Genomic DNA, 25,505 nt, shown 5'->3' on the forward strand with positions numbered 1-25,505 from the left:
AATATACAGGAAGGAGAATTAGAGAAGATAGCTAAATTCCCTGGATACCAAAATTCAGTGACTACCAGGAGGGCATGCAAGCTCACTCTTGTAACATGCTGGGACTGTGGTAGTCTGGAAGATATCATCCTGAGTCAAGATACAAATGAGAGGGAAATAGCTCAGTTATCCCTTTGACATTCTGTAGGGGAGAAGAGATGGCATCTCTCTCCAAAGGCAAGACCACAAAATTACCAGGAGTGATTGAGATTGCTCTAGACCATGTCTTTAAATCAGTCTTTAGATTCTGGGTGGTGGTTTTATTCCAGGGGAGAAGAGTCACATCCATTAACATCTATAAACACTTAGGATAATTCCAAAATCCCTAGAAAGTCAACTATATTGCCTAGTAGAATATCTATGGCAAAGGTATTGCAATGTTTTTTTTGCACATTTACTTTAGTGTCATGTGCCAACTAGTCTCACGAGCATTTAGTTTAGTTTTCTTTTGTTTAGTTTAGTTGTGTTTTAATGGACATCTCTGAGTTTTATAGAAAAGTTCATAGGAGGCTGACATGGCACTATCCTGAAATGATTCCACTAGAGTTTCAGGATTTTAGATTTTTTTATTTTTTGTCGAGTCACTTAAAGATTCATCAGGCCTTGAAAAATATATTTTACAAATCTGATTAGGCTGCCAACTATTTCTTTTTAACTTTTTATTTTAAAATAATTTCAAACTTTTGGAGGAGCTGCTACAGCAACACAAAGAACTCTCATGTATCTTTTATTCACTAATTTAAAAACAAATTTTTTTACAGTAGGTCCTTATTGGTTATCTATTTTAAATATAGCCATGTGTACGTGTCAATCCCAAACTCTCAATGTATCCCTCCCCCCAACCATTCCCCCCTGGTAACCATAAGTTTGTTCTCTAAGTCTGTGAGTCTGTTTCTGTTTTGTAAATAAGTTCATTTGTATTTTTTTTTTTATATTCCACATATAAGTGATATTATATGATATTTGTCTTTCTCTGTCTGACTTACTTCACTCAGTATGATAATCTCCAGGTCCATCGATGTTGCTAAAAATGGCATTATTTCATTCTTTTTAATGGCTGAGTAATAATTTTTAATATTTTCCCACATTGACTTTTTCATTCTAATTCTCTATATAGATTCATTTTTTTCTTGAGACAAACTTTTAAGAATAACTCTTAGCCATCATGTCCCTTTACCACAAAATATTTCAGTATCTTTTTCTAGAAATAATGTAATTCTTTCACAAAGCCACAATATAATTATCTAATTCAGAAATTTAACATTGACAAGATACTAGTATCTAATATACAGTCCACATATAATTTTCTCTAACTGTCCCACTAATGTCCTTTATGGCGTTTTCCCCCCATGATCCAAAACTTAATTCAGGATCATGCATTGCATTTACTTACCATAGCTTCCTTTTGTTTTGCTATTCCTTGACAATGGCTTTATACTTCATACACACACCTAATATTCAGTCAGGTTGTGTTGTTGGCCTGGAGAGAATCCTAAAGGACACACAAAACTCAAAGTTACTGAGTTAACAAGAATCAGAGAAAAGCAGGTTGAATAGTGTTAAAGAATAAATACTTCAAGATTTGATTATTAATTACCATCCTCCATGATAAACTGACAAGGATATTTATAAACTGGAAAATATACCTTCTTTCTTGGACAATTTTGAAGAAAAGCTATATGTTCCCTTGAGGATATTAGTGACTGTCCCTTGCCTGTACTATTGCAATATTGCCCTTTTTCATTTTATTTCCTAGCTTACTTATTTGAATATTTTTTTGTAATAACAGATTGCCTACATTCTGATGACATCTGGGGAGGTACTTCAGTTTGAACTAGTTACAAATCCCTAACCACATAGAAGCATATTAAATGACTTTCCTTTCAAAGTACAATGGGATATAAAGATCTTGACCTTTGGAGTCAAAAAGATTTTAAATTCTGGTTCCATTGCTCACTAGTGGTATTATCCTAGGTCAATTGCTAAACCTTTCTCATTTAGCAATCATTCAAGAGATAGTGGTGGCTATTGATATTTGGGAAGAAATATAATGTTCTACATAATCACATGGCCCTTGGACCTCAGCAATCTGGTTTCAAATCCCTGTTCTGCACTCACTGGCCTTAAGATTTGGGACAAGATACTCAACCTCTCTAAACTGCAGTTTCTTTATCTGTAAGAAGGATCAATAACAGTACTTACCTACTTGCTTTATTCTATTAAATGAAATAATGTTTGTAAAATGTTTGCAGGGTTCCTAGGATGTAACAAGTGCCGAACACATTACTAATCTACTGATAGCTTAGATTAATAATAACGATGTCAACAAAAATAATAGTGTCTTTAGACAGCAAAGAAAGTATCTTTCTCTTGATCTTGACTTTGTATTTTCCCTACGCTCTTTTTCTCAGTCTTCCAGTGACCTAACTGCTAAACTAATCTCAGTTAGGACCCCATAATTGTGATTTGCCAATGCCTTCCATCATTAAAAAAAAAATCATTCCCGGGACTTCCCAGGCGGCGCAGTGGTTAAGATTCTGTGCTCCCAATGCAGGGGGCCTGAGTTTGATCCCTGGTCAAGGAACTAGATCCCACATACCTGCCACAGCTAACAGTTTGCATGCCACAACCAAGGAACCAGTGAGCCGCAACTAAGGAGCCTGCCTGCTGCAACTAAGACCCAGCGCATCCAAATTAAAAAAAAAAAAAAATCATTCCCTTCATATAAAGGTTAAAATTTACCATCAAAGTCAGAAGAGGATGGAGAAGAATGTGAACAAAAACTTGGCTCTAAAGCTGAGGTTGGAAATTTGAATATATTTAATTTCAAAGTGGAGTTAGTTCTAATTAAATGAACTCAACTGCCTTTCATCCCTGAGTTGCCAGTCATCATGATTAATCTTTAAGCTAATAGTCAGGGACAGTGGGACTAAGCAAAGACAAACAGAAGAGACTGGTTTCAGACTGACACACAGGAGCCCACAATGACACTGGTTACCCAGTGATTGATTCAGAGACTCAGCCCCTATGAATTCAATGAGAAAGATTAGTGGACTTAAAAGCACATGACTTAGCATTTGTGTTCAATGTTCAGTCATCGCAAATTCATGTAACCACAGAATGTCAGAGCTAGAAAAGAACCTAGTGTTCTTCTAGCCCAATAACTTCATTTCACAGAGGCATGGAAAAATCGAGACACTTGAAAGGTCGCTAAATTACCATTGGCAGAGTCTGGCTAATGCCCTCTGTATTCTAACTCGTAGTTCTGTGCTACTGCCTGGGTCCCATGTGGCACTGCAGATGTTTAATTGATACTTGATTAAATATGTAGCATCCATCATTTTATTTTATTTTTTATATTTTATTCCTTGTGTCTAAAAAATGAAGCTATATAACACCCATTGTTACATTTTGTTTGCATGTATTTTATTTATTGGAATTTATTCCTTTTGTCTATAAAAGGAAAAACTCTAAATGATAGCTTTTTAATGAGTCTTCAAATAATGCAAGTTAGTTTCAATCACTTACACAGCAAAGTGCCTTGATTTAGTTACAAAAACAAAAATTTGGCACATTTATTGATTTAACAGTTATTGGACATCTATTGTGCACAAAATAACTAAGGACTGCAAAAGAAATAATGGGTATTAAGTACTTGTTCTGTGACAAAACAATTCTAGTGACTCAAGAGGTTATTTTTTCATATAAAAGTGAAAGATACTACTCACTCAATGCTTACATCTGATAGAGGAAATGAGAAATATACACAAAATCATGGAAATAAAAGAATGTACAAAATATACTAAGATTGATAGCAAAAAATCTGCAGTTGTTTAGAGGTAGGAAAATGGTCTCTCCCTGGAGTGACTTTTGTGGAATAGACAGCATCTGACCCAGCCTGAAAGAGAGGAGGACCTGAACAAGTGCAGATGAAGCAGGAAAGTGAAGTCCTGCTTGGTTGGGAGATAAAGCTAGACAGGCAGTTTGGGGCAAGATCATGGAAACCTTGAATTCCAACTTAAGTCATAAAAATGTAACAAAGAGAAACCTTAAAATGAATGGTAAATTCATTGAGATTTTTTCAATTAAACTTTTAATTTTTAAATAATTGTAGATTCACATGTAGTTGTAAGAAATAGTAGAAAGAGATCACATGTACTTTTCCCCAATGGTAACATCTTGCACAATTCTAATACAATATCACAACCAGAACATTGATGCCATTACAGCCAAGATAAGGAACATTTTCGTCATCTTGTGGATCCCTTATGTTGTTTTTTATTGTCACACCCATGTCTCTCCCACCTTCACCTCTCCCTTAACCCCTAGCAATCTGTCTTCCATTTCTATAATTTGTCATTTCAAGAATCATACAGTATGCAATCTTTGGGGATTGGCTTTTTTTTTTCAGCCAGCATAACTCTTCGGAGATTCATCCAAGTTATTGTGTGTATTGAATGATAATCGTGTAAAATATATGATTGAATTTTACCACTTCTAATGGGAATTATCTTGGCAAGTTTTAAGATACTTGTCTCTACAAAGAGAGAGAGTGGCATGGACATATATACACTACCAAATGTAAAATAGCTAGTGGGAAGCAACCGCATAGCACAGGGAGATCAGCTCTGTGCTTTGTGACCACCTAGAGGGGTGGGATAGGGAGGGTGGGAGGGAGGGAGATGCAACAGGGAAGAGATATGGGAACATATGTATATGTATAACTGATTCACTTTGTTATAAAGCAGAAACTAACACACCATTGTAAAGCAATTATACTCCAATAAAGATGTTAAAAAAAAAAAAAGAAATTATACAGAAAGTTAATTATCTTTTTTTAGAGAAAGAGATAAAGAGAGCTTATGTTCCAAGTAGTGAACTAAAGATGTAAGATCTATTAATTTATTTAATTCTCATAAAATAGTCTTTGATAAACATGATCAGCAAATGAGGGTTTAATGTATTTAGTAATGTATCTCAGGTCACAGAGCTAGCAGGATGCTCAGATTTAAACCAAGGCAGTGAGTTCTTAGGTCTTAGGGATGGCTCTCCATTAGTATAATCATCAATACTGGGGAAAGGCCAGGCAAGGGTCCTTGACTTGTGCTCCGAGAAACACATTTCATCTCAGTACAGCTGACCAAAAACTGTTTCTTACATTAAATAAAATTAACTATAATGTTTTGTCAAAAAAAAAAAAGATACATGTCTCTAAAGGGGGGGTTATTATTTTTTTTCTGTAATAACTTCTGAGTACAGTTGAAGTGTCTTATTGTGCCCCATCCAAGTATGAATATAGAATGACAATGAAAAGGCAGGAGAACAGGAGGAGGATCTGTTGGCAGAAACATAGAATATTCCATTTTTCTACTTCTAGAGATGTAGTTGAATCTCCTCTGAAGTTCTGAGTTAGATATGAAAAAGCAGAAGGGACAAATCTTCCCATACCCATGTTAGAAATGAAACAAAGCCTTGAAGAATACAGAGCAGGACCCCCATATGAGAGCATGTGACTTCGGTTCTTAGGCAAGCACAACAGATCAGGAGATTGTCAATCTCCTGTGTCTTCTTCACACATCTCCACTCATGATTCATCCCCAGAAAGGCTACGGTAGAAAACATGGGGCATCTACCTCAGGACTTTTGATGTGCTGGTCCTCACATTGCCCAAAAGACTGGTCCACTCCAGCTGCTCCCCCACCCAGAAGAAGGTGGGTTGTCTCCACTTGAGCCTTTCTCTTTCTCCCCACAGCTGCTGAATTAGGCTAAGACAACCACAGCACTCAGCAGCTCTCCAGACCGACCCTGCAGAGTGAAAACAGCAGCTGCCACGGAACACCACAGGACACCATGGAACATCACAGAACACCCCAGAAGACCACACCACAGGACACTACAGAAAACCACAGAACACCGCAGATCACACACCACCACAGAACAACACAGAACACCACAGACATCACAGAATATCACAGAACACCACAGAAGACCACACCACAGGACACTACAGAAAACCACAGAACACCACAGATCACACGACACCACTGAACAACACAGAACACCACAGACATCACAGAATATCACAGAACACCACAGGACCACTGAACACCACAGAACACCACAGAAGACCACTGAACAACACAGAACACCAGGAACACCACAGAATACCATGGAACACCACAGAACACCAAGACACCACAGAATATCACAGAACACCACAGAACACCAGGAACACCACAGAATACCATGGAATACCACAGAACATGACTGGACATCACAGAAAACCATGGAACATCAGAGAATACCAAGACACCACAGAACATCACAGAATACCACGGATCACATGACACCACAGAACAACACAGAACACCGCAGACTAGTGGTGTTCCACGACTACCACAGAATATCACAGAACACCACAGCATACCACAGGACCACTGAATACCACAGAATACCACTGAACACCATAGAACATGACGGGACACCACAGAATACCATGGAATACCACAGAACATGACAGGACACCACAGAACACCATGGAACACCACAGAACATCACAGGACACCACAGAACGTCACAGAATACCACAGAAGAAGACAGAATACCATAGACACCACAGAACACCTCAGAACCTCACACACACCACAGGACAACACAGAACACCAGGACACCACAGAATGTCACAGAACATCACAGCACACACAGGACCACTGAACACCACAGAACACCACAGAATACCACTGAACAACACAGAACACCAGGAACACCACCGAATACCATGGAATACCACAGAACATGACTGGACATCACAGAAAACCATGGAACATCAGAGAACACCACGGAACATCATGGAACACCACAGAACACCACGACATCACAGAACATCACAAGACACCTGAGAATACCACAGACACCACAGAACACCAAGACACTACAGGATACCACAGAACACTGAGACACCACAGAATATCACAGAATGCCACAGAGCACCAGACACCACAAAACACACTGGATACCACAGAACACCACGGGACACCATGGAACACCAAGGAACATCACGGAACATCACAGAATACAGCACCCCTCACAGAACACTTTGTTCACACCAGCCACTGTTCTAAGCGCCCTCAGAAAATTATCTCATTTCCTCCTCTCAACAGTCATATGAGACCAGTATTACTTTCCTCATTTTGTAGTTGAGAAAACTGAAACTCAGAAAATTTAACTAACTTGAAAAAAGTAGACACCTAGTAAGTAGTAGCATGATGATTCAAAGCCAGGCAGTCTAACTACTTAATCCCCCTCATTCTGAACCAATATACCATAATAACTAGGCATTAGGCCCAGTCAAGCAATCACAAATTACGGAATATTATTAGCACATTAGGGAAGTTGTCATCTCTCTCATTCATTGGCGCTACCAGCCAAAAATTTACCCCAATATTTCTTTGCCCAGTGATGGTCAGTCAAAGCAATGGTCTGGCATTCAAGGTCTTCTTAGGCCAAGTGAAGTGATTATGGTACGTCTATAACATTTCAAGACTTTTAAGCTACTCTCAGCTGATTTTTAAAGATAAAAGAATTTTATTAGGACTCATCTACTCCAACAACAAAGGATGTGTCAGTTTTAAGGCAAATCAAGTCTCAAGGAAAAAGGATGGAAGAAGAAATCTTTAGATTTAAGGTTTTTAATAGTTAAATTATGGCTAAAGGAAAATATCAATGGCAGATTTGGAGAAATAAGAAATGAAAGTCCAGGGAGATTGTAGGCACAGACACTGAAGAGGGAGGAATAACTGTATTATATTATAATGATAACTTGGGTGATTGTTTAAGACTTAAGTCAGTGGTCACCTCAATCCAGAAGTCTTCCCTCCCACACACTTTTCTCAACCACTTTCCTAGTTAGTTGGCTCTCCTATCTGCCCTGTAGTTAATCAGTCAGTGAATCTCTCACCTAGAATGCATTGTTCTCAACTGTAACCCTCTGTTTACTTGCTTGCTTCACACCCTGGACTGAGAAATGATAGCCAGAGATTTGACATTGTGCTTTTATTTTACATTCCTCCATCCAGTACGGTGCTTAGCACCCTGGTCTTTTACAAGCTCTGGTTACACTTCAAAAAATGGTTTTTACATGTAAAACATATATGTTGGATTTACCACAACTGGACTTTGCCATTTGCTCTATCCTGTCCTAAATCTGGGGATAATGGAAAGATATGAACACCGGTGATCAGAGGATGGAGGCCAAAAGAGAACCAGAGCCACTGCTCATTGCACAGGCTGCAGGTGGAGAAGAATCACCAAAGCAGATCAGAAATGCACCCTCCCTACCACAGGCAGGCATGCTAATCCTTGTAAGAAATACCACAGAAATTCTGCACAAGAAAGCTGACTTCAGCATCACGCAGACTTGCTTCAAAGAGCCAGCTCTTAAACCTGATGTGAGTAATTGTGCTACTTTGAGTAAAATAACCACTCTAGGTTTCACTTTCTTCATCTCATGAGTGAAATGGGGACATAATAGTGAAAACTTCAGAGGGTTGTGAGAATGAATCCATGTAAGTAATGAACAGCCCATAGTCCATGATTCATAAAAGTTGGCCATGAGACCATTAGTGGTACAATCCTTCATGACAGCTAACATTTTTGTTTCATTTTACATGGCACATTATTGTATTTGATTCTTGTAACCTCTCCTGAGGTGAGCTGGGAAGGAACTGTCATCCCACTGGATATATAAGAAATCTTAACTTTTAAGAGATTTACTGACTGCTCAAGTTCAGACAGGTAAGGTGTGATGGTGCAAAGATTATGCTGAAATCTTCTCATTTTATTACTCCAGGCTCCTAGACAGCACTCTCACATCCTTAATCGTTCTTGATCTCACTGTACTTTTCAAGTCAGAGGTGCAAGTGAAGCAGCAATGGCAAAGAACAGTAGTTCACTGCTGGGGAAAGGGTGGAAAGGAGGAAGGAAGGTGGTGCTTATGCACAGAGGCCCGGGGACATTGCTCCTTCATATTGGCCAGGAATGTCAAAGGAGAGCTGCATGGAGTTAGTTCTGCATGGGGAAGGAGTGCAGGTAAGGGATACAGGGCTCAATGCCACTGGAATGACAACCCCATACCATCACCCCCAAAGGGATGCTTGTTTTCCCTTCAGAAGGCTGACCTCCTAATTCTTCTTTGTTCTCTTAGTGTTTCTAACACTAAGCAGAGCAGAGAGCAGGGTAGGTGGGGACAGTGTAAGAACGGAAGGAGCAGGTTGGAGAGCGCCATCTCTCCATCCCACAGAGTGCCCTCTCAGGGCCTGAGAATCTGATCACAAATCCCTTCATACCTAAAAGGTGGACAGAAGCTTCAAAAGAAATTCTGAATGGTGATGGAGGCGGGACACTATGGAAATTTCTAGATCTTTCAACCAAAAAAAAATAATAATTGGAAGCAAAGTGGTCACTATTAAAGAGCCAAACAGTCTCCTCCAAACAAGATTTATAGCATACAGCATTCTGAAAGGTAAAATCTCCAAAACTTGCAAATTCCAGGCCAGTTAATATAATTGAAACTGAGAGGTCTGTCATAGTCTCTCTCGGGCAGAAAGGGCTGGGGTAGATGAAAATGTTTAGCTACAACCTCAACCTGCTGTTGGATAATTGCATGTTCTGAACAACATCAAACATAAGGTAGTCTAGACTTTATTAACATTAAGTGCTATTAGGTTGTCAAGAATCCTGTGACCTCAAACTGCAAGAATAGGCAGAAAATGACTATGCAGAGGATATTAAAGGATTGTAGGATATTCTCTCCATTGTTGTGGTATCATTTTATTTTCTCCAATCATTTTGAGTTGCATTCTGGAGGAGGAAAACTGGGTAGGATTTCATAAGGTAGACGGTGCAATTTAAAGAAAGAGAGTGGTTTTGCTGGGCTTATAAAAGTCCCATCTGATGTTCTCCTGGTTTATAAGGTGTTTTAGAAGCATAGAAATGTAGGCAGCTATGACATGATTATACCTAGTGGGTAAAAGGGAAGCAATGAAATTACATTTCTGTAAGTCATCCACATTTCAATTAACTTTCCAGGGTTTTTTAGGTTGTAACAGATTGTTTGCCATAGATAAGAGGAAGAAGTCAGAATAAAATGACTGCAGGGACTTCCCTGGTGGTGCAGTGGTTAAGAATCCACCTACCAATGCAGGGGACATGGGTTTGATCCCTGGTCTGGGAGGATCCCACATGCCGCAGAGCAACTAAGCCCGTGCGCCACAACTACCGAGCCCGCGTGATGCAACTACTGAAGCCCGCGTGCTTAGAGCCCATGCTCCGCAACAAGAGAAGCCACCACAATGAGAAGCCCGCGCACTGCAGCAAAGAGTTACCCCCACTCGCTGCAACTAGAGAAAGCCCGTGCGCAGCAACGAAGACCCAGTGCAGCCAAGAAGAAAAAAAAAGACTGCAAAGTCAAGCTCCTCCCTCTAGAAATAAAGTCCTTCTATACCTCCATAGATGGGGTTATAAGTGAAAAGGATCTAGCCCCCACCTATCATTATGTAGCTGAAGATACTGAGGCTCAGAGAGGTTAAGTGGGATGGCTGCTATCACACAGCTAGTTGCTGGCAGCATCACGACTAAAATCCAGGATTGCTAATTTGTGCACTGGTACATTTCCCAGTATCATTCTACCTGTCATGTTTCTAAACATAAAATATTTGCATCTTCAGGTTGGAACTGACTTGAAAGTTTCTGGTCACGTGTTATTGGTCATTGTTTCATTTTTCCAGCTTAGCATGTGTTTGAGGAACCAGCTTTTCTCCACTCTCACTCCATATGGTTTGGGAAAATGGGAACCCATGCACTTCCTCTAACTTTAGGGATGGGCATTAATCCAAGTCTGGTCAGAGTTTTTATCTTCCTGGGCTTGGGGATTGGTGTCCAGTTATGCACATGGTCCCAGCTAAGCGAGTCAGAACACTACCTGAGACAATTGCTGGAAATACAGAGACTGATTACTAAGACACCTGGCATATAGAATAAATGAGATTTAAGGAATCTAAATGGTACACGGCATTTTTGTTTTATCTCCCACTGTCCTCTTAAAATATATTTAGTAGGAGAATTTCTCCTAATCCTACATGAGAACTTCAATAGACTGATGAATTTCTCTCACTCTCGGAGAATAAAAAGTTCTTTATATTTTTAAGAAGTAATTCAGCATTTAGAATGTCAAGGCCTGCTTGTTAGTCAAAGGCCTACCTTTTCTCAAAGTCATCATTACTTCTCCTCCCCTAACCAGAGCTTGTGGTTGATGAAAACTTACAGACTGGAAAGGAGTGAGGACATGGTCTTTTTTTCTTATTTCTTTTTTTTCCCAGTTTATACCTTTATCTCCTTCTTCCCCAACTTGCTAAGCAGCTTTCTTACTCTTTAGGGTCAAATCTGAGATGGAGGTAGGGAGGGATGAAGGGGAGGAAGCAGCATGGCGGCAGGAAAGGTTTTACGTGCCTGGTACTGTGGTGTCCTGGCTTTTTGCTCTCTGCTTCTGACTTTCTCCAGTGGGCATTTTCATGGGTTCTTGGAAAACTCCAGTGCTGGAGTTCTCATATCATCCGTGCCCTCATCCAGGTTAACCACAGCCATAAAATGTCTGCAAGTCAAGCTTCTTTCTGACAGAATCTGATAGCTACCCTGACAACCCTCTCCTATGAATAGCCCCGACATGTTCTGTGATGGGCTAAATTGTGCCTCCCAACTCCGTATTCATAGGTGGAAGTCCTAACCCCCAGTACCTCAGAATGTGACTGTATTTGAAGAAAGGGACTTTAAAGAGACAGTTAAAGTTAAGATGAGGCCATTAGGGTGAGCCAATATGACTGGTCTCCTTATAGTGAGAGATTAGCACACGGACACACAGAGGAAAGACCTTGTGAGGACACAGCAAGAAGGTGGCCATCTGCAAGCCAAGGAGAGAGGCCTCGGAAGAAACCAAACCTTCCAACACCTTGATCGTGGATTTCAGCCTCCAGAACTCTGAGAAAATGAATTTCCATTGTTTAAGCTTCCCAGTCTTTAGCATTTTGTTAGGGCAGCCCTAGCAAACTAACACACAGTCCAAGGGAGACACTTCTGCATCACTCTTGCTGTCAAACTTTGGAAGTGCAAGCTGAACATAGCAGCAATTCTCCTTCATTTTACTTCTAGAGAAGCTAGTCAACTTTTCTCTCATCCTCTAGATTCCTCAGGAGAGAGTCAGATAGTAGTGAATTGAAGGGGAAACTGATTGTAGATGGCACATAGCAAGCTCTCAGAGTATATTTTTAAAGCTCCCCACTGATACCTTCTCACAAACAGTTTTCTCCAAAGAAATCTTTCTCCTAATTCCTCCTTAATATTGCATAAGCCAACCCTTTTGTTAAAGGTGATTTATTTTTAGCATTGTATATTTCATCTTTGGTTAACTCTGCAAGTTCCATATATGGTTTAGCACTTCCTTTGTAAGGCAATAGACATTGAACCTCAGTGATTCAGCTGAAACTTTTATTTAACTAGATATAAAATCACACCGTCTATGGCAGGAACCTAGATAGTAATGAAGTCAACTCACAAAGAAAAGTAAAACCAGTAGATGGACAGAGTCCTGACATTATCATTTGCACTCTTGAATTTAGCCATACCTGAATAGATACTACCTTTGGACATTTCAGTTAAGTGACCTAACTACAGAGCTCATTCTCTGAAGCATTCTCATTGCTTGCTTCCTCATTTCCAAAGTTTCAACTGAAATAAAACAAATAAAATAAATGATTAGGGTCTTATCTTCAAGTATTTTCTTATCAGTTGGTTCAGTCCCATCATCCTAATCATGCTATCATAAAACTGCCAGTAGGGTCACGGTAGCTGTGGAGCTGGGTATGGTGGTGTGAGTCTAGAGTTTTCATTACTCAGAGGGCTGGGTGGAAATACTCCTTAGAGCTCCCGGAGTCCCTCTGGGCGTGGAGGTTTGACTAAGGAGGGATGAATGGAGATTGAAGCAGTCTCAAGTGAGGCAAATTGACCAGATCCAAGTCGCGAGCTTTTACCATGGCAGACTCCAAGATGATTAAGTCTTTCAAATCCTTGAGCTTCACAATAATCTAATCAGTCTTCATTTCCTGTCAATATTTTCACTGCAATATCTTTTATATCTAAACTTAGTTCTCTGTTCCTATAGTCTGTTACGCCAAGTGAGGCTCTCAATAAAACTCTCACTTGGGATTCATTATATTTAGATAAAAGTACATTTACTTACACACACAATTTTGCATACAATTTCATGGGGTTTATTTACCTTCTGAAATCCATCTCTAGGTCTTATAATGTAAGAACCTCTCTTTTGGCGCTTTGCCTGAACTGGCTTTCATAATATTGACTGACATCCTGCATAAGGCAGGATGAGTTTTTGTATTATTTTATATTTTCAAATCTCAGATGTTTTCAAACATTTTTAAAGTGCTTATTATGTGCCAGGAACTATGCAAAACACTGTAATTTTGCATGAATTACCTCATTTATTCTTACAACAACATTCTGAAGTACGTACTATTTTTATTCCCACTTCATGGATGAGAAAAAAGGTTTAGTGGTGTTATGTAAAGTCACAGGCTGTGACGGACGCTGGACTCAAACTCAGGTCAGTCTCTGCATGACTTTATTCTGACTTTCTTTTTGCACTTCCTTTTCTTTTCCCATGGCTTTGTCTCATGAGCATTTCCCTCACTGCCCTGAGTTAGTCAGGATAGGCCATAATGTGCTGCAATAAGAGATAAACCTCCAAATCGCAAAGGCTTTGCACAGTGAAGACTCTCATAAATTCTCATGTGAGTACTGCAGCCTTCCTGCATCTTTCAGCTCTGCCATCTGGAACATAGGACCTTCAAGGTAGCCACTTTAAGGGAAGAGGTAGATGGAAAAGGCACACTAGCTTTCAACTGCCTCAGCCCAGAAGTGATGCATTACACATATAATCTGGTTTATAGAACTTTAAGAAATTGTATTAGCATTATAATCCTTGCCACCATCACAGGAAAATGCATTATACTGCAAAGCCACCTCAAAGGAGTACATTTTCCTAAATATTAAATAAGCTCAGCCATTTTTCTGTATATTTCCCAATCCTCCCCTCACTATAGCAATGCACACCCCATAACAGAGAGTTATTATCAAAAGGTCTAGAAGAGGAAAACTTTTGATGATTCTCATTTAGAGTTCATCAGGTATTCATTTCTTCTTCTTGTGGATACCTGGTTTCCATGTATGGAAGCTGCACTTAAGCCCAGAGACATCTGTGGGCTTCCACCACCTCACTGCCAAACAAAACATCTAAATCTGTGAACAACCACTGCAACCTCCAGCATCCATATGTCAGAAAAACAAGATTCTCTAAATCCTCTAAATCAGTTTAGGAAAAAGTGAAGAATCTATAACTATCTAACTAGACATTAATCGAAACAAGGCACTGTGAAAAGCCCAAGGGTAAAAGAAGTACAGAAGCTATCAAATGGCCCCATCCCTCAGTAGGAAAATACAGGATGTTGGGAAACTGTCTTTCTAGAACATAAGCGGAAGAGGAAGACAAGCTGCTACTCAGAAAATCATTTGCCTATATTAATCATGTTAATCAGGGCAATTCTATTGGGATATATCCCCCCTCCCAGTTTTTGTTTTTGTTTTTTGCCTTCTCAACCATAATAAATGACAGCTATATTTATTGAGCTATAGGAATGGCACTAGGCTGTGTGTGTGTGTGTGTGTGTGTGTGTGTGTGTGTAGGTGTATATGTAGATGTGTATTCTATACAATTTCTCATCATCCTGATGATGTTACAAGGGAATTAAGAATCTTCATTATATAATGAAAAAAACTGAAGCACAAAGAGGATAAGTTATTTCTTCCAGGTCCTAAGCCCAGGAGCTTGTGAAGCTGGCATTCAAACTCTGATTGGGATGAGTTCAAAGGGAGTTGCCCTCACCAGATTAATAAAGGCTACACAAGACCTTCTCCAGAGCTTCTTAAAGTGTTCCAAATAGACATGTCTGACCCTGAACCATCTAGAACAGCCAGCCTGTGGTAGAAGTGAGCAAAGAGAATGGGGGTGCAGGCAGGTGGGGAGGCTCAAAGAACCAGAGAGTAGGATAGCAGTTTCCAGGGCCAGGGGTGGGAAAATGGGAAGATGGTCAAAGGGTACAAACTTCCAGTTATAAGATGAATAAGTTCTGGAGATCTAATGTACAGCATGGGGAATATAGTTAATAATACTATATTGTATACTTGAAATTTGCTAACAGAGTAGATCTTAAATGTTCTCACCACCCCCCACCCCAAAAAAGATAACTATGTGAGGTAATGGATGTGTTAATTAACTTGAATGTGGTCTTTTCACAATGTGTACATATATCAAATCATCACATTGTACACCTTAAATATATACAATTTTTATTTGTCAGTTATACCTCAATAAAACTGAAAAATAAATAATGAGGGGACAGGAGGCTTGAGGCTTTTCTCTTCTGTCATCAGAGCCCCGAGTAAGTAACCAGCCAGATTACTAAGAATAAAACAGCGCTCTCCCTCTGTCCTTACATGATTTCACTCCACCAATTAATTCCGTCATTTCTTCATTCATGGGTTTGTTTACTCATTCATTTGTTAATTTAACTTTTTTTTTCCTCTTATTGTTTGCCTTATTTCTGAATGCTCTTCTGTTTACCAGCTCCTTAGTCAAACCTCCACACCCAGAGGGACTCCTGAGCTCGAAAGAATCTTCCGGCCCAGCCCTCTGAGTCATGAGGACCCCAGACCACACCCAGGCCCCCAGTTACTGGGACCACTGCTTGTTTTACGGCAAGACAGTGGCACAAAACCAACTGGAAATGAAACACTTGAAAAGAATCTCCTCATCAAGAAAGTGGTTTTAATTCGACTGGAACTTTGCAGAGAAGAACGTAAGATTAAAAGCTGAAGGCTCTAAACCCAGGCAGCCCTGATTTCAAATCCTCATTCCACCTGTTCTTACTGCGAGCCCTTGATCAAGTTAAGTTTAAAGTTGTCACTTGGAATGTGGGGATAAAGATGGTACCTAGCCCATTGTTTGAGAAAGTTAAACAGGATCATGGGAAACACTTAGAACACATGGCAAGACATATGCTGGTCAAGGTTCCAAATGGGGGGCGACACAGCAAAGAACACTGAGAAATTCCATGCTCTTACTCAGCATATGCTCTAATGAGGGAGGGAGATAATAAAGAAATAAACAAATAAATATAAAATATTCTGGCTGGTTATAAGTGCTAAGAAGAAACATAAGGCAGGATAAATGTCTAGGAGTGACTGTGGAGCAACTGGGTCACCCTTGAGGGGATACAGGGTGAGGGACAGAGTGATGCTGACACACCTGTTCCCAGTGAGTGCCGCTCTGAACAGGTCCCCCCACGTGGACCCCAAAACTGACAGACCCGTCGTGGAGAAGAGGAGAGAAATTCATCATCTCTATCATAAAGTCATAGTTTGTATCAATTCTTCCTCGCTCTCTTTTTTCCGGTATGAAGAAGACTTACCAAAATCTCTGAATATATCTGACTGAGCAATTTTGTTTAATGAATTGCTGACCAAACCCATTCTTTCATATAAATCTGTTAGCCTGCAGATCCCAGAACACTTTCATGAGGGAAGGGGCTTGAAGTCTTGCAGGCTTTATAGTCATACACCTTATTCCATTCTTAGAAGTCAGAAGTGGGAACAACCTGAGCTGGGAGGACTGGAGGACCAGCCTTTTAAGCCACTGGAGGAGGTAACAGGTAACATTCCCAGGTTTGTCATCGTGGGCCATGAAATCCAACTTGGACGGCTGCCCTAAAGTGATCTGCTCTTTCTGGGAAGGCAAGAAACCTTTAGAACATCGTGTCCAGAGTAAAAAGGGTATTTGGCAGCAGTTCCCAAGGGTTTCTCATGCCCCTCCCATCCTTCTTCTTGTCTTCTTGTGAGGCTTCCTATACAAAGAAAATGCTTCTTAATCTCCCCCATCACCTCCATCTTCTGTCTGGGGCACCTGTCAGGGGTGTTAGCCTTCAAGGACCCTTTAGTGAGTCAGGGGTGTTCAGCCTTCAAGGGCCTTTTAGTGAGTCCCTTCAAGGCCCCAGGAACTGCTAACACTTCCCCACACTGTCTGCCTGGCTCTTATTTCCCCACGGCCTGAATGAGGCCATCCTGTGCCCATACAGTTGCTTACTGCATGCTCCTGGCTCCTCACCCCCTTTCCCATTGCTGTGGTCCCCACACCAAAAACCTGCTTAATTTTGGTCCAGTTGAAGGTGACAGCTCACCCTGTGTGCAACCAGTCTTGCTCTTTTAGTATAATGCCTCTTACAGCTCAATTTTGATGTGCTGGCTTCTAAGGGATTCTCATTCTTTGGCTCAATAGGATAGAGGCTTGTTTTAAAGTGACAACCCCCTTTTTAGTGCCTTGGTTCTGGTTTCTGCAAACTGCCTCACAGGCCCTCTTGATGGAGCAGGGCAGGGGCTGTTTGTGAGGCAAGGCAAGGCAAGAATGGGCCAGCTCCAGAGCTTTGGAGAGGCCCTCCTGCCCCCTCCAGCTCCAACCAGAGCATCTCCTTCTGCATCTGTTCACATAGTGTGTAACAGGTTTTTAGTTGAAAAAGGATTAGAAAAAAGGTTGAATACTACTGGACTGGATCGATCCCCTGCCCCCGCTTTAAACAGGCCGGACAGTTCAGGGTGGTGTGACTCAGCACTCTACAGGATCCCTTGCATCCCAACCCCACATCTCAGATTGGAGCCATGACTTCGGCTTCACCCCATCTTCCTTCATTCAACATATAATTATCAAGAAAATATTCTGTGCAGGTGAATCTGAGAAGGACTGGACGTCTTCTCCAAGCAAAACAGAGTAATATAGATAGGCCCTCTTTTGTGTTAATGTCTTAATATTGGTTTCTAGGGACTGGATTCTAGGGCCCCAAAGTCTCTTAAAAAAAGTTTCTCTCAGGAAGCTCTGTGGCTGTCATGCCTGCCTGGGCAGCCAGGGTCCCTGAGGGATGCTCCATGTGTTAGCCTCTGAAAAACCCTCAGGGTCACCAAGAGCAAATTGGTGGCATCATTGAGAAAGTGTAACACTAAGCAGGTGTTTCTCACATGCACTGCCATGGAATAGAATAAAGAAAAAAGAATGAAAAGAAATGAAGACAGCCTAAGAGACCTCTGGGACAACATTAAATGCACCAACATTTGCATTAGAGAGGTCCCAGAAGCAGAAGAGAGAGAGAAAGGACCCGAGAAAATATTTGAAGAGATTATAGTCGAAAACTTCCCTAACATGGGAAAGAAAATAGCCACCCAAGTCCAGGAAGCACAGAGAGGCCCAGACAGGATAAACCCAAGGAAAAACATGCCGAGACACATAGTAATCAAATGGACAAAAATTAAAGACAAAGAAAAATTATTAAAAGCAACAAAGGAAAAACAACAAATAACATACATGGGAACTCCCTTAAGGTTAACAGCTGATTTCCCAGCAGAAATTCTACAAACCAGAAGGGAGTGGCACAATATATTTAAAGAGATGAAAGGGAAGAAGCTACAACCAAAATTACTCTACCCAGCAGGATCTCATTCAGATTTGATGAGAAATCAAAAGCTTTACAGACAAGCAAAAGCTAAGAGAATTCAGCACCACCAAACCAGCTCTACAACAAATGCTAAAGGAACTTCTCTAAGTGGAAACACAAGAGGAGAAAAGGAACTACAAAAACAAACCCAAAACAATTAAGAAAATGGTACGAGGAACATACATATCAATAATTACCTTACATGTGAATGGATTCTCCAACCAAAAGACACAGGCTCGCTGAATGGATACAAAAACAAGACCCATATATATGCTGTCTACAAGAGACCCACTTCAGACCTAGGGACACATACAGACTGAAAGTGAGGGGATGGAAAAAGATATTCCATGCAAATGGAAATCCAAAGAAAGCTGGAGCAGCAATACTCATATCAGATAAAATAGACTTTAAAATTAAGAATGTTACAAGAGACAAGGAAGGACACTACATAATGATCAAGGGATCAATCCAAGAAGAAGATATAACAATTATAAATAGATATGCATCCAACATAGCAGCACCTCAATACATAAGGCAAATACTAAGAGCTATGAAAGAGGAAATCGACAGTAGCACAATAATAGTGGGGGACTTTAACTCCTCACTTACACCAATGGACAGATAATCCAGACAGAAAATTAATAAGGAAACACAAGCTTTAAATGACACAGTAGACCAGATAGATTTAATTGATATTTATAGGACATTCCATCCGAAAACAGAAGATGATACTTTCTTCTCAAGTGTACAAGGAACATTTCCCAGGATAGATCACATCTTGGGCCACAAATCAAGCCTCAGTAAATTTAAGAAAATTGAAATTGTATCAAGCATCCTTTCTGACGACAACGCTATGAGATTAGAAATCAATTACAGGGAAAAAAATGTAGAAAACACAAACACATGGAGTCTAAATGACACGTTACTAAATAACCAAGAGATCACTGAAGAAATCAAAGAGGATATCAAAAAATACCTAGACACAAATGACAACGAAAACACAATGATCCAAAATCTATGGGATGCAGCAAAAGCAGTTCTAAGAGACAAGTTTATAGCCAAACAATCCTACCTTGAGAAACAAGAAAAATCTCAAATAAACAATCTAACCTTACACCTAAAAGAACTAGAGAAAGAAAGACAAACAAAACCCAAAGTTAGTAGAAGGAAAGAAATCATAAAGATCAGAGCAGAAATAAATGAAACAGAAACAAAGAAAACAATAGCAAAGATCAATAAGACAAAAAGATGGTTCTTTGAGAAGATAAACAAATTGATAAACCTTTAGCCAGACTCATCAAGAAAAAGAGGGAGAGGACTCAAATCAATAAAATTAGAAATGAAAAAGGAGAAGTTACAATGGACACTGCAAAAATACAAAGCATCCTAAGAGACTACTACGAGCAACTCTATGCCAATAAAATGGACAACCTGGAAGAAATGGACAAATTCTTAGAAAGATATAACCTTCCAAGGCTGAACCAGGAAGAAATAGAAAATATGAACAGACCAATCACAAGTAATAAAATTGGAACTGTGATTAAAAATCTTCCAACAAACAAAACGTGACCAGATGGCTTCACAGTTGAATTCTATCAAACATTTAGAGAAGAACAAACACCCATCCTATTCAAACTCTTCCAAAACACTGCAGAGGAAGGAACACTGCCAAACTCATTCTACGAGACCACCATCACCCTGATACCAAAACCAGACAAAGATACTACAAAAAAGAAAATGACAGACCAATATCACTGATGAATATAGATGCAAAAATCCTCAACAAAATACTAGCAAACAGAATCCAACAACACATTAAAAGGATCATACATCATGATCAAGTGGCATTTATCCCAGGGATGCAAGGATTCGTCAATATATGCAAATCCATCAATGTGATACACCATATTAACAAACTGAAGAAGAAAAACCATATGATCATTTCAATAGATGCAGAAAAAGCTTTTGACAAAATTCAACACCCATTTATGATAAAAATTCTCCAGAAAGTGGGCATAGAGGGAAACAACCTAAACATAATAAAGGCCATATACGATAAACCCACAGCAAACATCATTCTCAATGGTGAAAACCTGAAAGCATTTCCTCTCAGATCAGGAAAACGACAAGGATGTCCACTCTCACCACTATTATTCACCATAGTTTTGGAAGTCCTAGCCACAGCAATCAGAGAAGAAAAAGAAACAAAAAGAATACACAATGGAAAAGAAGAAGTAAAACTGTCACTGTTTGCAGATGACATGATACTATACATAGACAATCCTAAAGATGCCACTAGAAAACTACTAGAGCTAATCAGTGAATTTGGTAAATTTGCAGGATACAAAATTAATGCATGGAAATCTCTTACATTCCTATACACTAACAACAAAAGATCAGAAAGAGAAATTAAGGAAATAATCCCATTCATCACTGCAACAAAAAGAATAAAATACCTAGGAATAAACCTACCAAAGGGGGTAAAAGACCTGTACTCAGAAAACTATAAGACACTGATGAAAGAAATCAAAGGTGACACAAACAGATGGAGAGATATACAATATTCTTGGATTGGAAGACTCAATATTGTGAAAATGACTATACCACCCAAAGCAATCTACAGATTCAATGCAATCCCTATCAAATTACCAATGGCATTTTTTACGGAACTAGAACAAAAAATCTTAAAATTTTTATTGAGACACAAAATACCACAAATAGCCAAAGCAATCTTGAGGGAAAAAAACGGAGCTGGAGGAATCAGGCTCCCTGACTTCAGACTATATTACAAAGCTACAGTAATCAAGACAATACGGTACTGGCACAAAAACAGAAATATAGATCAATGGAACAGGATAGAAAGACCAGAGATAAACCCATGCACCTATGGTCAACTAATCTATGACAAAGGAGGCAAGGATATACAATGGAGAAAAGACAGTCTCTTCAATAAGTGGTGCTGGGAAAACTGGATAGCTACATGTAAAAGAATGAAATTAGAACACTCCCTAACACCATACACAAAAATAAACTCAAAATGGATTAAAGACCTAAATGTAAGACTGGACACTATAAAACTCCTAGAGGAAAACATAGGAAGAACATTCTGACAAAAATCACAGCAGGATCTTTTTTGACCCACCTGCTACAGTAATGAAAATAGAAACAAAAATAAACAAATGGGACCTAATGAAACTTAAAAGCTTTTGCACAGCAAAGGAAACTATAAACATTACGAAAAGACAACCCTCAGAATGGGAGAAAATATTTGCAAATGAATCAATGGACAAAGGATTAATCTCCAAAATATACGAGCAGCCCATGCAGCTCAATATCAAAAAAACAAACAACCTAATCCTAAAATGGGCTGAAGACCTAAATAGACATTTCTCCAAACAAGACATACAGATGGCCAAGAGGCACATGAAAAGCTGCTCAGCATCACTAATTATTAGAGAAATGCAAATCAAAACTACAATGAGGTATCACCTCATACCAGTTAGAATGGGCATCATCAGAAAATCTACAAGCAACAAATGCTGGAGAGGGTGTGGAGAAAAGGGAACCCTCTTGCACTGTTGGTGGGAACGTAGATTGATAGAGCCACTATGGAGAAGAGTATGGAGGTTCCTTAAAAAACTAAAAATAGAATTACCATATGACCCAGCAATCCCACTACTGGGCATATACCCAGAAAAAAAACATAACTCAAAAAGACACATGCACCCCAATGTTCATTGCAGCACTATTTACAATAACCAGGTCATGGAAGCAACCTAAATGCCCATTGACAGACGAATGGATAAAGAAGTTGTGGTACATATATACAATGGAATATTACTCAGCCATAAAAAGGAACGAAATTGGGTCATTTGTAGAGACGTGGATGGACCTAGAGACTGTCGTACAGAGTGAAGTAAGTCAGAAAGAGAAAAACAAATACAGTATGATAATGCATGTATGGGGAATCTAGAAAAATGGTACAGATGAACCGGTTTGCAAGGCAGAAATAGAGACACAGATGTAGAGAACAAATCTATGGACACCAAGGGGGGAAAGAAGTGGTGGGGGTGGTGGTGGTGTGATGAATTGGGCGATTGGGATTGACATGTATACACTGATGTGTATAAAACAGAAAACTAGTAAAAACCTGCTGTATAAAACAAATAAAATTAAATTTAAAGAAATAGTAATTGACCCAAATCTGCACAATAGTGAGTGGTAGTGCTGGAATTTGAATCCTGGCCTATCATCTTAATCAATGCACCAAGATGAACAGAATTTTTTAAGTCTTACTAGGCTCACTCATTTTCTTTACACACCCAAAGACTAAATTTAAAACTACTGACATAAGAGAATGAATATTTATAAGCTTACATGAAGTGTAATCTTTTTGCAGATAATCTATCTTATCCATCCTGGAACTAATTAATCTAGTTTATTTTGGATGATTCAGTTGGGAGTCATGCCCATATATCTAGGGAAAATAATTTTTAATTCTGAAGAATAGAATGTTTCATATCTTGGTTTATCTTTTTGGCAGTCCAACCTTTAACTGTGTGGAGACCAAAAAAAGTCCCTAAGGATAATAAAATACTATTGACTGAGACGAAATACATCCAGTTATTTTTATTGGAATGACTTAACAACAGGCAAAAAAGCAAACCTGGAAGTCTCCTCTTCTTTAAATAAATACCTGTGAGAGATCTTCATTCAGGGTTACTAGAAAGTTTTCATTTACATTGTCAATTCTATCATTCAAACAATGCAAGTAAATTTACATTAGTTATATTTTCTAGGTATTTCTCAGAAAATTCTAAGTGGAATAGTTCCTTTATAGGAAGGGTTTTTAAATAGTCCATTTGCTAGGCTTAGATAGCTAGGAGACAATAGTGATAATTTTATATTCATTCTTTTACTCCAGTAGACATTTAGGATCTGCTCCTTGTTACTCAATTTTTTTCTTTTTATCTACAGTCACTATCCCAAATCTTAGTAAGTAGATGTTCCCAGGAACATTAACATAGGAATCAGAATTGTCACTGAAGCTGTATTAAATCAGTGGATTTAAATGAGACTGTTGTCTGTGAAATCAGGACCTGGGGGGAAAAAGCCACCAGTAACATTCTGACTCGGGGTGGCCAACCCACTAATTCATAATTAGCCTGCTACATGTGAGGGGTCAGAGAGGCCAAGGACTGTATGTCAGACCTCTGACAGCCGAGTCCACACCAGTGGACACAGCGATAACAGATGCATGTCAGGTAGTGTCTTGGGGCTCTCAACGACTTGATTTAAAAGAAAAATCATCAGTAGGTAGGACATTGTTTATGTGCCTGGCTCAATTTTGCCTTTGTGCCATTTCAGTGGAGAGATAAAGAACCAGATCTGCTAGCTAATGTAATAAAACTCCCCCAAGAAGCAGGGAGTTTGGCCAACTTAAAATGCAAGGCAAGTTATTTTCATGCACTTTTAAATTACATTAGCAGCACATGTTGGGAAACATTGTACTGATAACAAATTTATGATCTCTACCTTCAATTTCTACATAAAGCAAATATAAAATGAAGAACCCATCTGAATGGAAGAGAACTATGTATATTTCACAGATTTCTACAACTGTTTTCCCGAATTCTGAGAGGACTTCATTCACCACAAATATGTTTACCCATATTAAAATAATAATCTATTTAAAGAATAAGCCCAGTGCCCCTGTATAAATAGGAAATGGTTAAATTTTTCCTGAAACACTTTATAGCTGAGCAAACTTCCTGTTCCACTCTAATTGTGCTGACCTTTAGTCGTCTTTTTAGGTCTATACTTAAATGCCACTTAAACTTTTTTCCCCCTAACCTCCTAATTGTAATTAAGTTCCCATGTTACACTCTATTTTAAAGCTGCCTATTTTATTCATAACATTTATAGCAATTTGTAATTGTATGCATGTGCATTTATTTGTTTAATGACTCTCTTCCCATTTAATGCCTCATGCACCTCTGTATCTCAAGTCCCCAGCACCAGAGTGGAGACTCGGTGCATATTCAAAGAATGAATAATGAATAAATGAGAAGCAGACATAAGAGTGACAGTGTGTTCCCTAAGAGAAGCAAAGAGCAGCCCCTGCTCCTGGTAGGCCTTGGCTGTGTTTTGTTTCTCTTCCAAAAATGTCTGTGATATTCCTTCTTGTGTATTTATAATAGGATTCTTTTTTCTTGAGCCAGCTGGAATTAGCCTCTATTCCTTGCAGCAGGAGTATCCTAAGTCACAGCCAGAGAATGGGGCACATTGACATAACAGTCAAAGCGAATATGATAATAACAAGGTAACATTCTAAAAGGGAACATCAGAGGGAAGAAGTAGTGCCCTTGGTATCGTTTATCTTTGTTTTATCCTATCTGAAACTGAAACCCTCAACCAAATTTACTTCCTAAATTTAACCCTTTAATAAACTAGCCTCTAACTCCACCTGGTGGAGATATAGAAACCTGTGGGAAAAAACCAATCCAAAGGAGGATAAAAAGGTCCCACATCTATCTGAGTTCTCAAAAAGAAAAGACATATACTCAAAAAGCCAAATAGATGACCTCCTGGGATGTGTTTTAGCCACTCAAAGTCGCTGAGAACAAATAGGTTGTAACGATCATTTGCTTATTGCCCTTGGCTCCCGTTTCTGCCCTTCTACATTCTGCTATGTAGTTTAAGAGTCCAGGGACCTGCGTATCCCATTTTCCCAATTACTTGCCAGCAAGCTTCTGGTTAGTTTCTACCAATGGGAAGTACTGACAGAAGTTTGAAAGGCAGGAATGG

General features: G+C 39.4%; 1 long non-coding RNA gene across 1 annotated transcript in view; it reads right to left on the reverse strand.

The window, feature by feature from the left end:
* Positions 1-585: 585 nt before the first annotated feature.
* The window catches only part of LOC309665005, a 30,704-nt gene continuing 5,784 nt past the window's right edge, over positions 586-25,505 (reverse strand). The window contains exon 2 of the long non-coding RNA XR_014266146.1: positions 586-1,531. This is a non-coding gene — a long non-coding RNA (uncharacterized lncRNA). The remainder of the gene's footprint in view (positions 1,532-25,505) is intronic.

This window comes from Balaenoptera physalus (genome assembly GCF_965194825.1).
Source record: "Balaenoptera physalus genome assembly, chromosome: 7".
Lineage (NCBI taxonomy): Eukaryota > Metazoa > Chordata > Mammalia > Artiodactyla > Balaenopteridae > Balaenoptera > Balaenoptera physalus.